General features: G+C 37.8%; 1 pseudogene; it reads left to right on the forward strand.

The window, feature by feature from the left end:
- The first annotated feature begins 19,584 nt into the window (after positions 1-19,584).
- LOC735314 (ferrochelatase, mitochondrial-like) lies at positions 19,585-21,305 on the forward strand (annotated as a pseudogene).
- The last annotated feature ends 399 nt before the right edge of the window (positions 21,306-21,704 follow it).

Genomic DNA, 21,704 nt, shown 5'->3' on the forward strand with positions numbered 1-21,704 from the left:
AATTACCTCCCAATGGCCCCATCTTCATATATAATTTACAAATTGGTGTTTAGAGCTTCAATATATGAATGGGAAGGTTCACAATATGTACTTAGCATGAATATGAGTATGCTCCTTGCTCATAGAACTGGCCTGCCTCAGAGTGGATCCAGATCATGTTCCCTTGATTTATTATCTAATACTTTGATTAGGCTAATACATCCCTCTTTATTGGTTTTCCTCCAGCCCCTCTTAGTGTGCATGATCTTCCATCACACCATCCATAGGAGATGTAGCATGCATTGTGGTCTACACAGATAATTTATGAGTGTAATCACTTTTGTGCCTTCTCTAGAATATATTTCACCTCAAATCCAGCATGTATGTTTTTCTTCCATTTCAATTACATCTGGTGGCCAGTGTAGAGGTTTCCTTTGTTTGCTGAGAAATAGTACAGGGCCAGAACTCAGGCATGCTTGACAGGTGCATGGTATTGCTAATGAGAATGCCCCTAACAATGGGGTGATCATGGGGTCAGCCTGCCTCAGATTTTATATGAGCTCTGAATCTTATGTTTTCTATTAACTCTATATTATAGTCTCCTGCACTCTGTGTTGCTTGCTTAACTTCTGTCATTCTGACTTTAGTGTTCTGGCCATTTAGAAGTTGGCTCCACCCAGCCAGAAAGCCATCTGACAGTCTAATTTCTTTCATGCCACCTCTTCAAGTGTCTTCTGATTTGAAGCCAGAGGAAATGTAACACTGATTTTTTTTTTCTGTAATTGCTGACGTGTTTAAAGATGTGATGTACATCTTCAATATCAAATGAGAAAGGCTTCCAGCTGGCTAGGACTTCAACAGAACAATTCAAAGCTTAAGTAATGGACCCATGACACAACTCTGCTTTTTAAAGAGAAATGCTAATGAGGGAGGTACTATCTTAAAAATTGAGGTAGGAAGGAAGCAGATGAGAGAGGGCAGGGGGAGGAGATGGGCATAGAAAGAGAGAGCAAATATTTGTATACATGGATATTTTATTATTTTAATAATATAGAAGATATGGATAATTTTTTAAATTATTGACTCTGCCTCTGAGGTTAATCATGATTTTATATTAGTTATTGGTTACTGGACATGAGTACTTCATATTTATCTTTAACATCAGGGAAGTTGTGATATGCTATGGATGGAATTGAAAGAACACATGTAGTTCAGGAGGTTTTATAAGTAGGTTTTCAAATATGGGACATTTTGGAGTCAAGAAATTTCTTTCAATTCTAAACCTTTCATTTAATGATAATGATGGTATATAAACTATGGAACCTCTCAGTGCCTTAGTATTCACATTTGCCATGAAAAGGTTTGACTAAATAACATCCAAAGACTTCTAGAACTTCTAATAGAAATATTCTTTTTATTCTGTTCTTTGGTATTACTAAAGTTGATCATAGATGAGAAAATCATATAACTTATCATCAAACCCAGGACACTTTTGAAATTCTCCCAAATCAGAATAAAATATAGCTTTGTTAAACAAGTGACCTTTTAAATGTTTGAAAGACCACAACCAGAGATAGGATGTAATTCGGTAAGTTTTCTTGTGAACTCTAGAAACAAAAGTTCCATTGCTCATAGAGGGTATTTTATTTACACGTATGGTAGCACATCTGCACCCTCTTTCTTGACAGTGCCTGGAGTTTCCATTCAAGGAACTTCTTTGCTAAGAATCCACCTTCTCCACTTTTCATTCAATCCTGCCTCCCACTCACTCACGGATTTGAGAATCTTTCCTCATGGTTCCTGCAGCACTGGCTCAAACCTTTATCACTAGTCAGTGCACCATTTGATAATTGTTCATTGCTGTGCCCGTCTCTCCCATAAAATTGAGGGCAGAATCTGTTTATTTTGTTTCTGCTGCCCCAGGACACAGGCAGCAGGACTGAGACTAGAAAGAGACAAGCAAAGCACCAAGATTAAGTGCAGGGCCAGCACTTGCACAAATCTCAGAGTGAACCCATTTCTACATTTCACACATTAGTTACCTCACTTCCTCGCTCTAGTTAAGCGTTGATGAGTAGAGTACTTAGGATGTAATAAATCTCTAGCAAGCCAGTGACATGAAGAAGTACTTCAATTTGGAGTCAGGCTTTGTTTTAAAATTTGGATTTAATATTATTTTGAAGTCAGCAGGCCAACAGATGAGACAACTGCTATTTGAAAGATAGTTTGTGACTTAGAGTTTCCAAGAGGAGGTGGCGTGCCCTTCCATGCAGGTGCCGTGTTGGGAAGCAGCAGAGTCAAGAGGCAGAGGGAGAAAGGGGAAAACGTGGGCAAAATGCTTTATTGTGATTTCTACAGAACAAAATGGGAAAGCCAGGGCAAGTAGTTTTAGAATTAGCTGGTTTGAATAATTTCAGCAGGCTCAGGAGTTAAGAGCCTGTTTCTAGTTAACTGGTACCTGGCCCTGGGATGACTAGGCAGGCAAATGGTAGCACTGAGAGAACCTGATAAAGGAGGTGGTTGGGATACAGGCTCTGCATTGATTGGTTGGCATGAGAAAGGTACACTTGTGGGGCAGTCTTTCACTATTTCTGGGAATTGACTAGCCAGGAAGGGACAGTCCCTCCAGGGTCAGCAAGTCTCCCAGATGTCAAAGCATCAGAATAAAAAGACATGCTAAATACAGGCTTTCCTGAATTTGAATTTGTGCTGTCATATACAAGCCTCATGGCCTTAGGCAAATCAACTTATTCTGTAATGTAACATTACTGGGTTGTTACGTGGATTAGAGCAAACAGCCTGGTACACAGTAGGTACTCAATATTGGACAGACATTAGTCAATGACTGAAGTATGCACAGTAAAATCTCTATAACATGACTTACACATGTTACATATTTATGCACCCATGACTAGACAAATCTCAGGCAATAAATACTTTAATTTGTGTGGAGGGGTAGCTTGTTTCATTGCTGTTTTGAAAATGACCTTCACTTTAGGCCACTTCTTTGAATATTATTCTGAATAATCCTGCAAAATAGACTAGCTGCTTCTGGCAACTTGAATCTCTCTTTGAGGCTCCTGAAATCTCTAGCTTTGAACAAGGCTAAAAATAACCCAAGTACCTTCCTTCCCTGGGGGATGGTGGTGCTACAGACTTCACAGAAGTCAGGAAATACAGGGGACGATGTATGTGGATTCCAAAGTAAGCTTCTAGAACTTTCCAAAGCTTCAAGGAAAAATTAGTTTCAGCTGCCTTGCAAGTTTCAGAAGAAGCTCTCTCTAGTCTGGTACAGTGACAGCAGCAGCAGGGATTTTTACAAACATTAGAGCACATTAAAGAGAGGCCCTAAATATGGCATATGGAAGCAGCAGCAGACAAAGGATAAGATTTGTTGTGGAGCATTAGCTCTCCCTTGCCAACGTTTAGGGATTGGAGGTCATATAAGGCTATTAACTTCAGACCTTTGTCTCCTATACCAGGGAAAACATCAGTGAATTCGAAGAGAAGAGAATCACAAATGATGTGTTGTGCAAGTTGCAAAGAAGAGTTAACTGTGTTAGCAGGAGAGACAAACATAGCAGTTTTCTCCGGGGACTTCCTGCTCTTCTCATGCTGTCATTCAGTGTAAAATAGCATTCTGATCAGGCATCCTATGACAGTGAGGAACTTTCCCCTGGGCCTCCTTCAGGGGTTGGAGTGGGTCTTTGCCAGGAAATGTTAGGAGGCTGACACTGCTTAAACTTAAATGTGTAAGAGACTAGAATGTGGGCAGCATAAACATGCTCTTAACGTTTCTCATTATAACAGCTGAAACATTTCTTTGGAATCTTCCATTTCATTCCCTCCTAAATGAAGAAGCTCCAATGTACCCTGAAACAGTTACATAAGCCCATATACCACTGTGTCCTAGAGACTCTAAAGAAGCTGGTCTTTTCACTATTTATAATTATTTTGTGTATTTTTATAAGAAATAACTAAGGTAACATGTAACTTTTACATAACTAAGGTTAATGTAACTTTTGCATTGTGGAATTTATTGAAAGAATATAAACTATGGCACCGACATTTGGAAAATTACTTTCCTCTATGAGAGAATTTATAACCTGTAGAAAATAGTAGGGATCTTAATGTTTTCTTTCAGTTTCTTAGTTTTTCACTTTTTTTTTAAAATTGCATTAAGGAGGTCCAGTACATGCTAAGCTTCTAAGGTAAACAGCTGTGTATTTTTCAAACAGCTTCTGTAGAGTAGACTGAGATACAGTACTGAGCTATACCCACTGAACCTGATTAGCCTCATGTTGTTCAAGGAAAGCTCTTAGTTAAGGTAAAAAAAAAAAAAAAAAAAGAAAGAAAGAAAAGAAGGAAGACGTGGTAAAATAATAATAACATTTTGTTGCTTTTTACTGAATACCAGGTATCTACCTGTGACTTTTACTTATGTTCATGACAATTTCATAATAACTAGATGAGGTAGCTGGTATTATAATCTTCGTTTTATAGATAAATATACTAAAACATAGAGAATTATAAAAATTGTCCAAGGTCAAACTACTGAATCACCCAGAAATTGAGCCTAATTCTGATTGAAACTATTCAGTTAGTTTTCCTTATCAAATATACAAGCAAACTGTTGTTAAAGTCAAATGGCACTAAAGGCCTGAAGGTGAAAAAATTCTCCCCATTTTTCAATCCTGCTCCACAGAAAAATACATTTTTAATGATTTTGATTTTTTCCTGATATATTTCTTCATATTTCTGAAAATGTGATTGTATTGGGTGTTTTAATTTATTAAGTTTAAACTTTATATACTTTGTTATCATATATATGAATTTATTTTGCCAATACATATCCTCATTGCAATTACTCTTTCCTCGTTCTCCCCATTATAATTTTTACATTATGTCTATGCAAATGAAGTCTTCTGCCAAATTAAGTGATTCCTTTTAACTTTTCCCCATTTTTTTAAATGTTGGACTAATATTTGTTTATTACTTAATTGACTTATTTAACTGTTACTTCCTACAAGTTTCTTTTCAAATGTCCTAATAGATCTGTCAAACGTGGAAAGTCTTTATATGCTCTACTACATCACTCTCCCCAGAGGTCATGCTTTCTCTTTTTGTTTCAAGAGAAACCGGTTTCAGTTAGGCCTGACCTCTAACTATCATCTGAAGACCTCTTCTACACAGTTCTGTGTTGGGTCGCATCCTTTCTGCATCCATCTCTTTCTCTTTCTATGCTTATTTACTAATTTTGGTAGTGAAATATCAAAAATACCATATCTCTAGTAATTTCTCTAGAAAGCATATGAAAAGAAAGGATGTTGAGTTGTAGGACTTTGTTATATTTTTTAATAATTAACTTCTTATCAGATATATGGTTTGAAATTACTTACTCCCATCCCATAGGTTGTTTTTTTCACTCTCTAAAGATTGTTTCCTCTGTTGTACAGAACCTTTTTAGTTTAATGTAATACCAGTTGCTTATTTATTCTTTTATTGCCTGTGCTTTTGGTCTCATATTCATGGAATCATTAACAAGCCCAAGATCTTGAGGTTTTCTTCCAGGAATTTTACAGTTCAGGTCTTATGTTTAAGTTTTTAATCCATTTAGAATTGACTTTTCTGTATGATGTAAGATATGGGACTAATTTCATTCATTTGCATGTGGATATCCTGTTTTCCCAGGACCATTTGTTTAAGAGAATATCCATTCTCCAAATCTTAGTTAGCACTCTTGTCAAAGATCAGTAGACTGTATACGCATGGATTTATTTCTGTTCCATTGGAATATATGGTTGCCTTTATGCTAGTCCACTATTGTTTTGATTACTGTAGGTTTGCAATATAATTTGAAATCAGGAAGTGTGATTCCTCCAGCTTTGTTTTTCTTTCTCAAAATGCTTTGTATTTGGAATCTTTCCTGATCAATATGAATTGGAAAATTGTTTTTTTCTATTTCTGTAAAAAATGCTATTGGGATTTTGATAGGGAATTCACTGAATCTATAGATCACTTTAAGTGGTATGAAGATTTTAAAAACACTAAGTCTTTCAATCTATGAACATGTTTTTTTTTTTTCATTTCTTTGTGTATTGTTTAATTTCTGTCATCAGTGTTTTGTAGTTTTCAGTAAAAGTCTTTCACCTTCTTAGTTAATTTTATTCCTAAACATTTCTTTTTGGTGATGCTATAGATGGGATTGTCTTCCAAATTTTCTTCTTAGATAGTTTAATTTTAGTGTATTTTATAAAATGAGCTAAGGACTTGAATAACATTTCTCTAAAGAAGACATGCAAATGGCCAATAGATATATGAAAAAATGCTCAATGTCAGCAATCATCAGGAAAATGCAAATCAGTACCACAATTAAATATGACCTTATACCTATTAGGATGGATATCATAAAAAAAGATGACAAATGTTGGCTAGATTGTGGAGAAATCAGAACCCTTGCACATTATTGGTGGGAATGAAAAATTGTGCATTTGCTATGGAAAACAATATGAATATTTCTAAAAAAATAGAACTACCATGTGATCCAGCAATCTTACTTCTATGTATCTATCCAAAAGAATTAAAAATCAGGATCCCAAAGAATATTCACAATAGGCAATATGCAGAAATAACCTAAGTGTCTATAGAGAGAAGAATGGGTAAAGAAAATGTTGTGTATGCATACAATGGAACACTAGTCAGCCTTCAGAAAAGGAAATTCTGAAATATGAGACAACATACATGAACTTTGAGGACATTATGCTAAGTGAAATGAGCCATTTACAGAAAGACAAATACTGCATAATTCCACTTACATGAGGTATCTAAAATAGTTTCATAGAATCAAAGAGTGGAATGGTGGTTGCCAGGGAGTGGAGATAGGGGCCAGTGGAATTGCTAATTTGCAGGCACAAAGTTGGAGCTAAGCAGGATGAGTAAGCTGTAGAAATATGCTATACAGTATCATGCCTATAGTTAACAATAATGGATTTTATAACTTAAAAACTTGTCAAAAAGGTAGATATCATGTTAAATATTCCTATCATAATAAAACATAATTTTAAAAAGGAATATGAAAAAAGATTTTTTGTTGTTATTTTCGTTAATTTTGAATGCTCTGTTCTTTACTCTTACATTGTTGAGTAGTTTGGCTGAGTAAGAATTCTAAGTTGAAATCAGAATTTTAAAAATGATGCTTTATTTTTCTTTAGTTTTCTTTGCTGTTATTAAAAAATTCTATGCTATTCTGAATACTGCTCCCTTACATGTGACTTAACTCTTTTTCTTTAAAATATTTTAGGATCTTCTCTTTATCCTCACTATTCTGAAATATCACCATGATGTCCATGGGGGGATGTATGTGTGTGCATGTGCGTGTGTATGTGTGTTTGTGTAGGAAGGATTTTTTTTTTTAATCTTGGAACCTTAGTTAATCCTTTCCTTCTGGTGACTTCTGTCCTTCATTACTGAAAATCTTTATTATATTATATTCAATAACTTCCTGCCTTCTGATTATTTTGTACTCTTCTTCTGGAATTCTTACTATTAGTTGAAACTTCTTCATTTATTGAAGTATGTCTTTATTTTTAATCTCTCTCTCTCTATCTCTCTCGCGTGTGCTCTCTCTCTCTCTTTCTCTCCCTCTCTCTGTTGGTTGCTGTAGTTGTGCTTTTTGAGAAAGCCCTTAAAATTTTTTATGTTTCTATTTTTTTGAGAAGATTCTTGATATAAAATGTTCATATCTATGAGGTTTTAAAAATTATTATTTTTCAAAATAGCCTTTTACTCTTGTAATATCTTTTCTAATCTCTTATGGGATATAATAGTTTTTGTTTTAAATTTGTTTTTATTTATCTAATTTATGCTTACTAATTTTCCCCCTGTTTCTTTTAGGTTTCCACCTTTCTTTTTGTTTTGGTCTCTGTGTTTCTTATGTTGAAAACTTTTTTCAATTGTTAGTGCGCTTTGGCTGTCCATTTTATTTTTAAGAAGGAGGAACAAAAAAATTTACTAAGAGCTCTATGCGTAGGCACACAACCTGTAAACTTTGTGGCTTCATTCTAAGATGATTTGGATAAGATAAAATTTTTATTGGGGAATTATCACTAAATGTCACAGTCTGGTGATATTTTCTATGGGACCATTTTGTTCTTATAGAGAGGAATCTTCTCTTTTCCTGGGGTGTGGAGTGGGTGATGGCCTTAGTTTTTAGTTTTCAGATGTGCAGGTAATCCACTGTGTCCAGAGGCATGCCTCATCCAAACTTTACACATGGCCTGGATCCTCCCAGTCCTATACCTTTCTCAGTTCCAAAGGTCAACTGTCCTTTCTCAGTGGTGTCTCCTGCTGCAGAAGCTTCACTTACAGCTGCCATCATTCTGTTAACTGTAATTCTTAATTATCCATTTACTTTCCAGCTTCCAAAAGTTTTGTTGAAATACCAATCCCTCGTCTACTACTGTCTTTTCTGCTTTTCCTTTTGGTCTTCTTGGAATATTATGATCTTAAATTTGTTATTTAATTATAGTTAATTGCAGAAAAAGAGATAAACATATATGGCTTACCAACCACGTTTAACAGTAATCCTTAGTTTCTCACTGTGTTTTAATATATGCTCTCCTTTTGCTGTACCATATTATCGTTACAATTTGGTGTGTATTCTTCATTAAGTATAAGGTTTTACATCGCTTTGATTCTTTACTCTTTAATAAGTACATTCTCAGAAACACTATCTTACTTTATTCATATAGAAATGCTTAGTATACAGCATAAGTATATTATTCACCCTTGACAGATGGAAGAAGCTACACTCTGAGAGTTTAATTAGCATGCCCAAGATCACACAGTCAGGTTTGCAGGCTTCTCCTTTATAGAATTTTGCCTCCCATCCCCTCCAACTCTAAATAGAGTCTAATTTGTGGCAACTTTATGAAATAAATAAAGAGAAGAAAAAGGTGGATTTCAAGCACTTAGTTTAAGCAATTCTTCTCCCAAAAGAAACTGCGAATTCTCAAAATTAGTTTGGGGTAATTTGATGATTTTAGTACATTACATGATACACAATCACTACCACAGTGAACAATTGAGATTTGACTGAAATAACAGAAAGATGTACACTGCACTGATGTTTGTAGAAACATTTAAAGAAGCAAACAATATGCTGGATGGTGAAGGAGAACTCCAAAAATGAGGAGACACAGTTCACACATTTAGGTGCTTTCACAAACAATGTAAGGCAGGACTGCTCTGTGGCATGAACAAAATTGACAGCCACATCTACAGGGATTTCTCTACCTCTGGACCTAATTTAATGGAACTAATGCATATTTATTACAGCATGGCTCTCATTAAACGACAGCCTGGCCATTAGACATAAAATCCCTGCAAGAGACATGATCCATTTTCTACAAAGGACCTTTTCTGGCCACTGAGACCCTGCTGCACTTACACTGACAACTTCATGTGCTGTGAACTGGAGGGATACGAGGCAGGGGCTCTCGGCCTTCTGTAGCCCAGTCTGTCTGTAAGCCTTCTGGTGGAGTCTAAGGAGGCCTGTATTGCTTTCCTGGAGGCAGAGACCAAGGCTTGTCAGGGCTGACACCTACCTCCCAGGTCCCTTCTTGTCAGATGCTTGGGCTTTGTCAGCTGAGCTCTGGCTGAGATGACAGCTGATACCTTTTGCTTTGGAGAGGGCTTACTGGGCTACAGAACTGACTCTGTGAAGGGTGCCCTGACACGCCTTTACCAGCAGTCCCTAAACACTTGTCTCAGTCTCACTGATTCTCAAGATTTTGCATGATTCCACAAGTCCTTAATCAAAAAACATTCGTTATCTTGCTGAATATTTAGCTAGCCAACCAGTCGATTGCATGTTCTCTGTTAGGCTTTGCTTAAATACTGTCCCCTCTATTATTACTTTTTTAAATCCAGAAAGACTTAATCTGCCCTATTCTTGTTCCTTTAGTGTGTTATTTGTACTCTAGTACTTATTAGACTGTGGCTTATATGATGAGGATGGTAATGGTGTTGATGTCAGTGGTGCTGTTGCTAGGATAGTATATGCTTGAGAGACAATCTTCTTTCTGGCCTTCACTTGGTCAAATTGCTTATCATCTTAATTTCTTCATCTGTACAAGGGTGGAGACAATAATACTCTCCTTTCCAATTTAAAAGATTAAGAATAAAAATGAATTGCATAAAGTGCCTGACACTAACATTGTTTTTATTTCCTTTCTCATTTTTGTATTACTTGAAAATTATTTTATTTAGATTATACGTTTTCATTATATGTGGTATTATATTTAATATGAGAATCTTCCCTTTAAAACAAACCTAACTTTGTAGATCTTATGTAAGTGTGTATATATATAAATGTGTGTGTGTGTGTGTGTGTGTGTGTGTGTGTGTATCTTTATGAGTTTATCCTCTAGTAGAAAAAAATGCTGCTTTACCCTACGTTGGCTGCTTTCTGCCATGGGCCCAGGGTTGGGCTGGCTCATCTTCATTTCCCTATGAGTTCCTCTTTTGGTCAGTTGCCATAATTAGTTTCAGCTGTAGGTTATGGTTGGTGATCATAAGATCAAGCTGGGGCCATCTGAGCTCATGATTTATATGCTCACCAGCCAGGGAGAAGTCTTTTGAGAATTATAGCTTTATTCTCAAAAACCCTGATGCTTAGGTCTCAATGATTTGCCCTGGGAGAAGATGACTGGGTTGATGCTGTCTACCATCAATATCAAGGAGTGGTTCTACCCAGTTATAGTCATAACTACCACTTGTCTTGCATTTTACAGTTATTATAATGCCTTCAAAGGTGCTATCTGTTGCAATCCACACTACTGCCCTGGAGGTGGGTCACATACCCATTTTACATATGGAGACACTGAAGCTCAGAGGTGTATGAGATTAGCTCAAGAACACTCAGCTGACGCCAGCCTAAGTCTCAGGTTTTCTGACTCCACATGGGTGCATAGTCTTAGTCTTCTCTATGCTGCTGTAGTGGTTTATATTTCTGGCACCTTCATCTTCTCATACTAATCTGACAGAGTCAGACTCAAAGAAACTCACAACACACTTGAAGGAAGTGAGTCATTCTCCTTGGAGCAAGGTGACCAAAAAGCATTTTAATTCAGACTATTTTCTTAGAGATATTCATGCCTAACGCTACCCTAGGGGCATGTTTCAGAAACGTGAGGGAGGGTTATAGCTTGAAAAAGTCCCCTTCGTGATTGTTATACACACTCTAGGGGCAGCTCTCCCTCCACTCAATGCTTTTGGCCTTTTAGGAGAACATGTTTCCCCAATTACTCAAAGGCCAGGTCCTTAGAGAAAAATGTACTGCTGCGCATAGTGATTTATATTGATTCTTCCAACAAGTTGCAGAGAAGACTCATTTATCTGTTGGATAGTTGGGAGTTTATGGGGATTTTTACATTTTACCAAAGAGTACCTTTTAACCACTGAATTCTATTATTCTGTTATTTTTACTTCATCTCTTTAGGAAGGTACTCTCTTGTTGACTAAGGCTGTTTGCCACTGTTTACAACATATTCTCATAATTACAAATGGAAGTGTAGGTTCCAGAAACCATGGGTCAGTCTGAAAAGGAAACCCCGGTCCAGCTGGGGAACTGAAAGTTAGAAAGAATCTCAAACCCAGGCTTGCACCAGAGACGGGGGGCCAGCAAGGCAAACTGGAAGCTCCTCAAGCACTCTGGACATGTGTGAATTTCTGTGAGTCTCTGGGTTGGTGTCTGGTGAGACATTTCATGTCAGGGTTTAAGGTGACCGCTGGTGTTTGAAGCCTGTGTCCATGGGCACAGCAAGGATATGAGACATTGGTGAATTGGCCAGGGGACTCCTAATAGCCTTGACCAGAAGCCAGTCACAGTTTACACTATCCTTATTAAGAAAGTAAGTTAGGAGATCACCCCAGCTGGTGTTCTGGATTCTCAGTGGGTGTTGAGCTTTATAGCCTATGTAAAGCCCAGCCTCCAAGCCCCATAGGCCTTTGCCAACTAGATTTCTCAGAGATGCTTTTATCCGTTTTGTTCATGGACAGCCTCTGTGAGATGGTATGTATGAGGAATCATGAGGCCGCATCCTAAACATGGCAACCTTTATATGACCAATAAATACACCTGCTTGTCTGAGGCCAAAATTGGTCTCAGAGGATGTAATTGAAGTTGCTTTGTGTTTCTGATTTTTCATCACTTTTTTTTTTTTCAGTATGGCTAGCACTTACAGATAGTTTTAGTTGTATCTGACTTTGGGCCTTTAAGGGAGAGAAATGAGAAATAATTCAATTTTACTTTTGCTGCATAAATGAGAGCTGGAGCTTTGGGAATGTGTTAAGCAGTAATAAAAGACAGCACTTGTTTCCTAAAAAGGCATTGCTGGAACAACAGCAACAACAAAACTATTGTAATGGAAGCCTGGGGTGACTTTAAGAAAGTGCTATGCGGGTTTTAGAAGAGTTTTGTTACCTGTAGTTTGAATGAGCAGTAAAATACAAAAACTTGCTTTTACTAATTCCCCAATCTGTGTCTGTTGTTAACTGGGTTGTTCACAAAGATTCATCTGTAGCCGAGCCCTTTACTGCTCCATTTATGTGCATCTGAATTCTGGCAAGCATATTTGCAGCACAGCCTCCTATCATTTTCAATAGAACCTTGTCTGGGCATAGAAAAAGAGCAGAAATGTGTTTTTATGAATAAATCCTAAAATATCTGCTTCTGTGACCCATCATCCAGAGATAACCTCTTCTCCCTCCATTGCCTCATTTCCGACCAATAATAGGACCAGTCAGATATGCTAATTCATTATCTTAGAACTACACCCCAGAGGTTAAAACTTACTGAGTCCTTTTAAAAAAAAGCCCCCTAAATACTGAGAAGCAGAGCCATATCTCACCACTTTGGCTGGAGAGAGAGAGAGACCATTGACTAAAGTTGAAATGAAGGAAAAAATGTTAAGGGCAGCCAGAGAGAAAGGTCGGCTTACCCACAAAGGGAAGCCCATCAGACTAACAGCTGATCTCTTGACAGAAACTTTACAAGCCAGATGAGAGTGGGGGCCAATATTCAACATTCTTAAAGAAAAGAATTTTCAATCCAGAATTTCATATCCAGCCAAACTAAGCTTCATAAGTGAAGGAGAAATAAAATCCTTTACAAACAAGCAAATGCTGAGAGATTTTGTCACCACCAGGCCTGCCCTACAAGAGCTCCTGAAGGAAGCACTAAACATGGAAAGGAACAACCTGTACCAGCCACTGCAAAATCATGCCAAATTGTAAAGACCATCGACGCTACAAAGAAACTGCATCAACTAATGAGCAAAATAACCAGCTAACATCATAATGACAGGATCAAATTCACACATAACAATATTAAACTTAAATGTAAATGGGCTAAATGCTCCAATTAAAAGACACAGACTGGCAAATTGGATAAAGAGTCAAGACCCATCAGTGTACTGTATTCAGGAGACCCATCTCACGTGCAAAGACACACATAGGCTCAAAATAAAGGGATGGAGGAAGATCTACCAAGCAAATGGAAAACAAAAAAAGGCAGGGGTTGCAATCCTAGTTTCTGATAAAACAGACTTTAAACCAACAAAGATCAAAAGAGACAAAGAAGGCCATTACATAATGGTAAAGGGATCAATTCAACAACAAGAGCTAACTATCCTAAATATATATGCACCCAATACAGGAGCACCCAGATTCATAAAGCAAGTCCTTAGAGACCTACAAAGAGACTTAGCCTCCCACACAATAATAATGGGAGACTTTAACACTCCACTGTCAACATTAGACAGATCAACGAGACAGAAAGTTAACAAGGATATCCAGGAATTGAACTCAGCTCTGCACCAAGCGGACCTAATAGACATCTACAGAACTCTCCACCCCAAATCAACAGAATATACGTTCTTCTCAGCACCACATCACACTTATTCCAAAATTGACCACATAGTTGGAAGTAAAGCACTCCTCAGCAAATGTAAAAGAACAGAAATTATAACAAACTGTCTCTCAGACCACAGTGCAATCAAACTAGAACTCAGGATTGAGAGACTACAGATTCTCGTCATCTTCCCCTAGGTTATCTACTTATTGGTATCTTACTTGTGGGCCAGCAATACTGGTTTCCTTTTTCCTTCCTCCTACAATCCAGCTGCTGAGATAGCTTCTCCCATTCATCTTCACTAATTAATTTATTTTTATAGTGTGATCTGTCAGTTTTTCATCAGCCTTTCCAGAACATTGCCTTATTCTTTTCTAAGAACAACTATATTATTTCTTCTCAGGAACTTCTATGTTGTTAATTTTTCTATTCAAAACAGTTACGTTGAATATAATAACTACTTTTTCGTGTAATTCTGAGCAAATATGCAGGAGGAAGGTGAGGGTGTATTGTATAGTTCTAAACATGGGAATTCAGGTACTTTGGAATTCCTCAAATAATCTGTATTTGCACCTGCTGGAATGCTGCTTTTCCCTCTGCAATATTGCTAACTCCTAGATTCACAGGGTCCCAGAGTCTAGAACTAGATAGATTTGACAGAGGATTACAAGCTCTGAGAGGCACAGGGTGCAGGTAAGATAAGTAACTATCATTAATAGCTTTTTCCATGCAAGAAGATGTGAGAGACCTTCCTACCATGTGGATTTCAATACCTTCAAAAGCTGCATTTCTCAAATCACAAAGCGAACACAAATCACCTGGGGATATTATTAAAATGTAGATTCTGGTTCAGATCTTAGGTGATTCTGATGCTGGTATTCCAGGGACCACATTTGGAATAGTAGGGTCTAAAATTTCATTGTCCAATATGGTAGCTACTGCCACATGCAGCTATTAAGCACTTGAAGTGTAACTAGTTCAAATTCGGATGTTCTATAAATGTAAAATACAAGATTTCAAAGATTCATTTAAAAAAGCATGGATATAAAATTTCTCATTGGTATTTTACATTGATGACATGTTGATAATAGTTTGGTTATATTGAGCTTAATAAAGTATATAATCAAATTAATTTTAGTTGCTTCTTTTTAATTATTTAAAGGAGAACTACAAACTTACAAATTACATTATTTTATCATTTTAATCCAGTGCTTCTCAGATTTTACTGTGCTTACCAACTACCTAAGATTCTTGTTAAAAGCAGATTCTGATTGCTCATTTTATATTTCTATGAACACCACTGCTTGAATGCTCTTTTCCCTCCATTTCATTGGCTATTGATAGCATTTAGCATATTTTATAACAGTGGCTCTCAAGCTTTATTGTGCTTAATAGTCACCTGGTTGGCTTGTTAAACCAATGATTGCTGTTCTACTCCCAGACTATAATTAAGTAGTTTTGAATGAGGATCCAAGAATTACTATTCCTAACAAGGTCCCAGGTGATACTGATGCTGCTGCAGGGACCACACTTAACAGTATTAAAACCCTGAAACTCTTTCCTCTCTTGCCTATTCAGTAGCATTTAGCATCTTCTGTCCCTCTGTTTTGCAGAGTATAGTTTGTGAACGTATTTTTGTATCTTCTGCTCTACTCACACCGATGTCCATTCATATTGCGGCAATGTCCATTCACCCTGTGACATTGTAAAGTCCTTGAAGGGAAACGTTGTGCCTGTTTGTCTTGGTACCACCAGAGCATCTACTTCAACAGTTGGCTTGTTAAATTGAAATAAATTGGATTTAATGAAGTAATTCACCTTTTTTCTTCTTTATTCTCTTACTAGGAGTTCTGACAAGCACAAAATATTAAAATGTTAATGAAAGAAAACAAGTATAAGGGTTGATCTGTCAATTAATCTATTGATTTACTAATTATTGGGTAAATTGTTTGCTTTCTGTTCTTTTTATTAGTTTAATTCAATGCATATTTTTAAACACTGAAATGCTGATGATTAGGGCAATCAGTTAGCCTGGTTTCAGAAGATAAGTTAATTGGAAGGTCAGAACAACACTATCAAGTACACCTAGGAAATTAAAGCTATGACGTCATGGTAGCCCAGAGGTAGGAGAAAAGCTACCCTTTAAATTATGCTGATTAAAGCCTTACTACCCAAAAAGTTCTCCTTAGACCAGCAGCATCAGCAGAGTGGAGGTAAGAGAAGTAACTATCACTAATAGCTTTTGCTATGCAAGAAGATGAGAAATAACTTCCTACCATATGGATTTCAATACCTTCAAAGGCAGTGTTTCTCAAATCGCAAAGTGCACACAAATCACCTGGGGATATTATTAAAATGTAGATTCTAACTCAGATCTTAGGTGATTCTGATGCTGGTAATCTGGGGACCACATTTGGAATGATCCCTGAAACATTGTTACAAATGCATAATCTCAGGCAAAATACCTGAATATATCAATCAGAATCTGCTCTGAACAAAGATCTTGGGTAATTGGTAAGCACATTAACATTTGAGAAACACTGGATAGAAAGATAAGGGCAGAATCAGGTGCTATATAAACCTGAGGTTGACTCTGGGCCTCTTTCCTCCCTTCCCTAAGAGAAGTCTCAGCACTTGGCCTAAGACAAGTCAGATGGCAGAATGGAGGAGGCAGATGCCCCATGCAGATGGAAATACATTGCACGGGGATATGCAGACCACAGCAGAGCTCCACCAATCGGCAACAGCCTTGTTCACAACAGGACCAAATCTCTCAAAGATTTGTGGCTAGGGGAATTAAAAGAAAAAGAGACTCTTAATATGATGGTAAGGCTTTAGCTGTCAAGCAGCAGGATGCTGCTCCTCCTTGACAGCATGAAAGGAAGCCCAGCTCTACCAGCCTACCTGTCTGGGAGCCACCTGTCACATAGGAGTAGGAAGCAGATTTACTGCCAGAATTTGGGCAAAACTGCATCCCCTATCTCCAAAATCATGGGGATAAGTGAAGTGTAGGACTGAGCTTGCAGGGATGATGCCATCATGTAAACATGTAAACATCTACCTTAATTCATCTTTTTTAAATATTTTTTTATAAGAGGGAGGCATGTGAGGCAACTTCAGTTAAGTTGAAATCCTTGTTATTTTGAAAGGTAGTTGTAATGGTGGCTCTGATATGTGAAAGTTAATATACTTGACATAATGTAATATTTGAGTGTTGGTACTTTGGAGAGGAGTCCATTAAGTAAACCACACACTTTTTAAGTTATTGACCATAGTAACCCTGGGTCCTCCATTTGATGAGTGGAGATTACAGATCTCAGTCCAAATAGATATTCTTGAACACATCCTTTCAGAAATTGTTAAACAGGTTAAATATTCTTTCCTTCTGTAAGTCCTCTAATACTTTAATATGTTTGTGTTCCATTCATTCAATCAGTTGTATAAATAAACATTAATTGAGCAATGGCTATTTAGGCACTAATCTTGGGGCTAAGGAAATACATGTGGACAGGCAACATCTTTGACCTTGAGCTATTATATCGTGGTTCAGAGAGAGTGACAAAAACATTAACAGGCAGCACAGAGCTGTCAGTGATAGGATAGAGGACATACTGCCTAATGTGAATATAGGCATAACAGAAAATGATGATGACGTTAACATGTGTCAAATGTTTATTACATGGCAAGAACTATGCTAAGTATTATCCATAACTAAACTCATTTATTTTTTATCATAACCATATAAAGTAAATATTACTATTTCCATTTCTTAGGGTAAAAGTAATAAAGCACAGAAAGGTTAAGCAGTTTGTGCAAAGTCACACAGCTAGAGTGGCAGGAATAGACAAACTTTAAAGCTAAAGTGATATTGTTTGGAAATAAGATACTGAGGTCCAGAGATAGAAAATTAAATGCATAAAATTACATTAAAATGAACATTTACTAATGGCCTGCTATTACCAGGAACTGTGCTAGATCTGGAAAATAACAAAGATGGATAAGACATTGTTTCACTAATCAGGAGTTCATCAATAGGACATACAGGCCGGGCGCTGTGGCTCACGCCTGTAATTCCAGCACTTTGGGAGGCCGAGGCAGGCAGATCACGAGGTCAAGAGATCGAGACCATCTTGGCCAACATGGTGAAACACTGTCTCTACTAAAAATACAAAAATTAGCTGGGCATTGTGGCCTACACCTGTATTCCCAGCTACTCAGGAGGCTGAGGCAGGAGAATCACTTGAACCCGAGAGGTGGAGGTTGCAGTGAGCCGAGATCCCGCCACTGCACTCCAGCGTGGTGACAGAGCGAGACTTCGTCTCACAAAAAAAAAAAAAAAAAAAAAAAAAAGATATATAAACACACATAGGGATATATTGTGGTAAACTGTTCTAAGTTTGCTGATGCATGTATGTGCAAGGTACTGAGGACATAAAAATAAGGGAGTGATTGACTCCATTCTGGATGTGGTCAAGGAAGACTTAAGAGGAGGTGATATGTCAGCTGGGCTTTGAGTTGTGAATAGAAATTTGCCAGGTAGAGGCATTTCAGGGAGAGGAAACAACAGGTTAAAAAAAAGCAAGGACATTAAAGAGCAAAGTAAGGGAGGTTTCTTTATACAATTCAGTTGAGTATCTACTTTATATAAGCAGCTGTAACACCTGGTACAAGGTATAAAACAATGAGGAAAAAGAGTCCTTGGAGTCTGCAAGGAAAGTTGCTATTCCTCATCTTTATGTCTGGCAAGGGTGCAATGGCAGAGTGTGGTTAGACACTGCACATGGAATACAGTCTTTCATCTCTTGAACCTCCTGATCCTAGGAAAGTAGTGGTAACATATTATGAACAGATAAACACTTAGAGAAAAGGAACAGAAGACAGAATTTCAGGGAACATAGGACTATAACAATAATTTAAAGATAAAAAATGTACAAGAAGTGGTACCTGATTGTTACGAGTGAAGATACAACCCACTCTCCTGTAGAAGGAAAGCATGGAACAAGGTAACATGGTGCCCAGTCCAGGAAAGTTTAGTGATGAGAATATTCCAATTAATGTAAATGGAATATCTGAATTGAGCCTCATACAGAAGACATCTAATGAATTGTAAAAGATATCCTCAACATTCTACATTAAATGTCATAGATTTCTTCTAAGTCACATCAACTAGAAGCTGAAACTCTAAAACCAGAATAAATTCCCAGCAAGCAAGAGGAAACTGATCTTCATTCCTTTTATGATAAAATAAGAATTATGTTTACCTTATCATTCAGGCCTTGAGGAAGGACAGAGGCAAATGTACAGACCAACTCTAGCAACTTACAAGACTCTAAGACCATGTTGAATATCTGTATTGAATGTATTTTCTCTAGCTGTGGACATTCATATGTGTATATATATATTTCTTTCTGATTTTGATTTTTACTCATATTTAATACCACGTTAAGATTGTTATGTATTTAGTGGAATGAAGCAATTCAAACAAACAGGCACTGGGAGGGCTACGGGGGCGCCACATGAAGTCAGGTGTCCTGGGATATCGGTGAGGAGAGTTCCTGGCTGGGCTGACACCTGTGGGCGCTGCCATGGGAGGAGTCTGGGACTCCGTGAAGGTTGCCCCGGGAATGTATCGGCTGGCACAAGGCAGCTTGAGGGCCTGTCATCCATAGAAGTGCCAGTCAGGTGTCACAGAAACAGCCCAGTGTGGCCAGGGTGCAAAACCTCAAGTTCAAGTGAAGAGGAAGCTGAAAACTGGAATATTAATGCTAAACATGGGAGGACCTGAAACCCTCTGACAGGTTCATGACTTCCTTCTGAGGCTCTTTTTGGACCAAGACCTCATGACACTTACTGTTCAAAATAAGTTTACACCATTCTTTGCCAAATGCAGAACCTCCAAGATTCAAGGGCAGTACCACAGAACTGGAGGTGGGTCCTCCATCAAGACGTGGATTTCCAAGCAGGGAGAAGGCATGGTGAAGCTGCTGGATGACTTGTCCCCCTACACAGCCCCTCACAAATAATACTTCATTGGATTTTGGCATGTCCATTCTTTACTAAAAGAAGCAAATGAAGAGATGGAGAGAGATGGCCTGGAAAGGGATATTGCTTTCATGCAGGATCCACAGTACGCTTGCTGTACCACAGGCGGCAGCTTAAATGCCATTTAAAGATCCTATAATAGAGTGGGACGGAAGTTTACAATGATGTGCAGCACTATCAGTAGGTGGCCCACCCATTGCCTCCTCACCCACTGCTTTGTTGACTACATTCTGAAAGAGCTGGACCATTTTCCACTGGAGAAGAGAAGCGAGTCGGCCATTCTCTTTTCTGCTCACTCACTGCCAATATCCATGATCAACAGAGGAGACCCCTGTTCTCAGGAGTTAAGTGCCACTATCCAAAGAGTCATAGAAAGGCTGGGTTACTGCAACCCTTACCAGCTGGTGTGAGGATCCAAGGTTGGTTCAGTGCCCTGGATGGGTCTTCAAACAGATGAAATCTATCAGAGGGCTTTCTGAGAGGGGGAAGAATATCCTCTCACTTTTGATAGCATTTACCAACGATAACACCAAAATGCTGTAGAAACTGGATATCGAGTACGCTCAAGTTTTAGACAATGAGTGTGGAGTTGAAAACATCAGAAGAGCAGCCTCTTAATGAAAATCTAGTGTTCTCTAAGGCCCTGGCTGACTTGGTGCACTCACCTATCCAGTTAAACGAGCTGTGCTCCACAGAGTTGACTCTGAGTTGTCTGCTCAGTGTAAATCCTGTCTGCAGGGAGATTAAATTCTTCACCAATTCTAAATTGTCTGCAGAGAGATCGGATTCTTCACCAACTGGCAGCTCTGACTCCCCCAAGGTGGATTCCATGGGATTAGGCACATGCCCAACCTCCAGCTCCTGCCCATGTGGAGAGGCATGTTATTTAGAGATCAAGGAAGGAAGTCATCTTAGTATATGTAGTCTTTGGGCACAAATTATGTGTTTTCTTGAGGATTGGACTATTGTGATGAATTTCTGTTTTTATATAACTATACAGTGGGCATTGATATTTCCTCTCTTTAGGTATAAATTACTAATTTGTAATGTTCAATAGGACAGTCAATAAGTGAGTGGAAAAATTTATCTTATGAGACACACACCTATTTTAAATATAGATTTTGGTTTTATTGCCTAAAAAACTTCTGAAAAGATGCAGAGTCCCCTCTGTGGGCTTTCAGTGTGAACAGGATCTGTTCAGTCTTGTGCATATAATTGTAGTTATTAAAATAAACATAGTTGAGTATTTGAAACGAATTCAAAAAGGAAATGTTACTTAATCTTTCCCTAAGCCCATGGGTTATAGAATGCCAGTGAGGCAATTTGGCTACCTACAATGTCTGCTGTTGCCAGCGAGGCCGCCATTCATTAGTCATTTGATATTTGTGTGTCTCTTACTTTCCTCAGTGTAAAATTGACTCAAGTACAGATTTCAGAAGTACTCTGAAATTCCCTAGGCACCCAAGGTTAATAAATGTTATACATGCCTTGGTGGGTGTCTGTGGTTGCATAGGAAAGGGGTTCCTATCTGCAAGGGCAGCACTGCTGGGAAATGGTAAGGATGGTGTTCATCCTTACATCTCCTTCAGGGATCATCACAAGCATTTGCATCCAGCATCTTGTTTATCTTAGTTGAATGTCTCCTTTCTGTACATTTGTTTTAAGAATTACTTTATATGGTCAACTATACTTTGTAAGGTTGAATTCTTTCTTAATTTACTATTTTTAATTATAAAAATTATATAGCCAAATAGGACATGTGAAAAATACA

This window comes from Pan troglodytes, chromosome 2, assembly GCF_028858775.2.
Source record: "Pan troglodytes isolate AG18354 chromosome 2, NHGRI_mPanTro3-v2.0_pri, whole genome shotgun sequence".
Lineage (NCBI taxonomy): Eukaryota > Metazoa > Chordata > Mammalia > Primates > Hominidae > Pan > Pan troglodytes.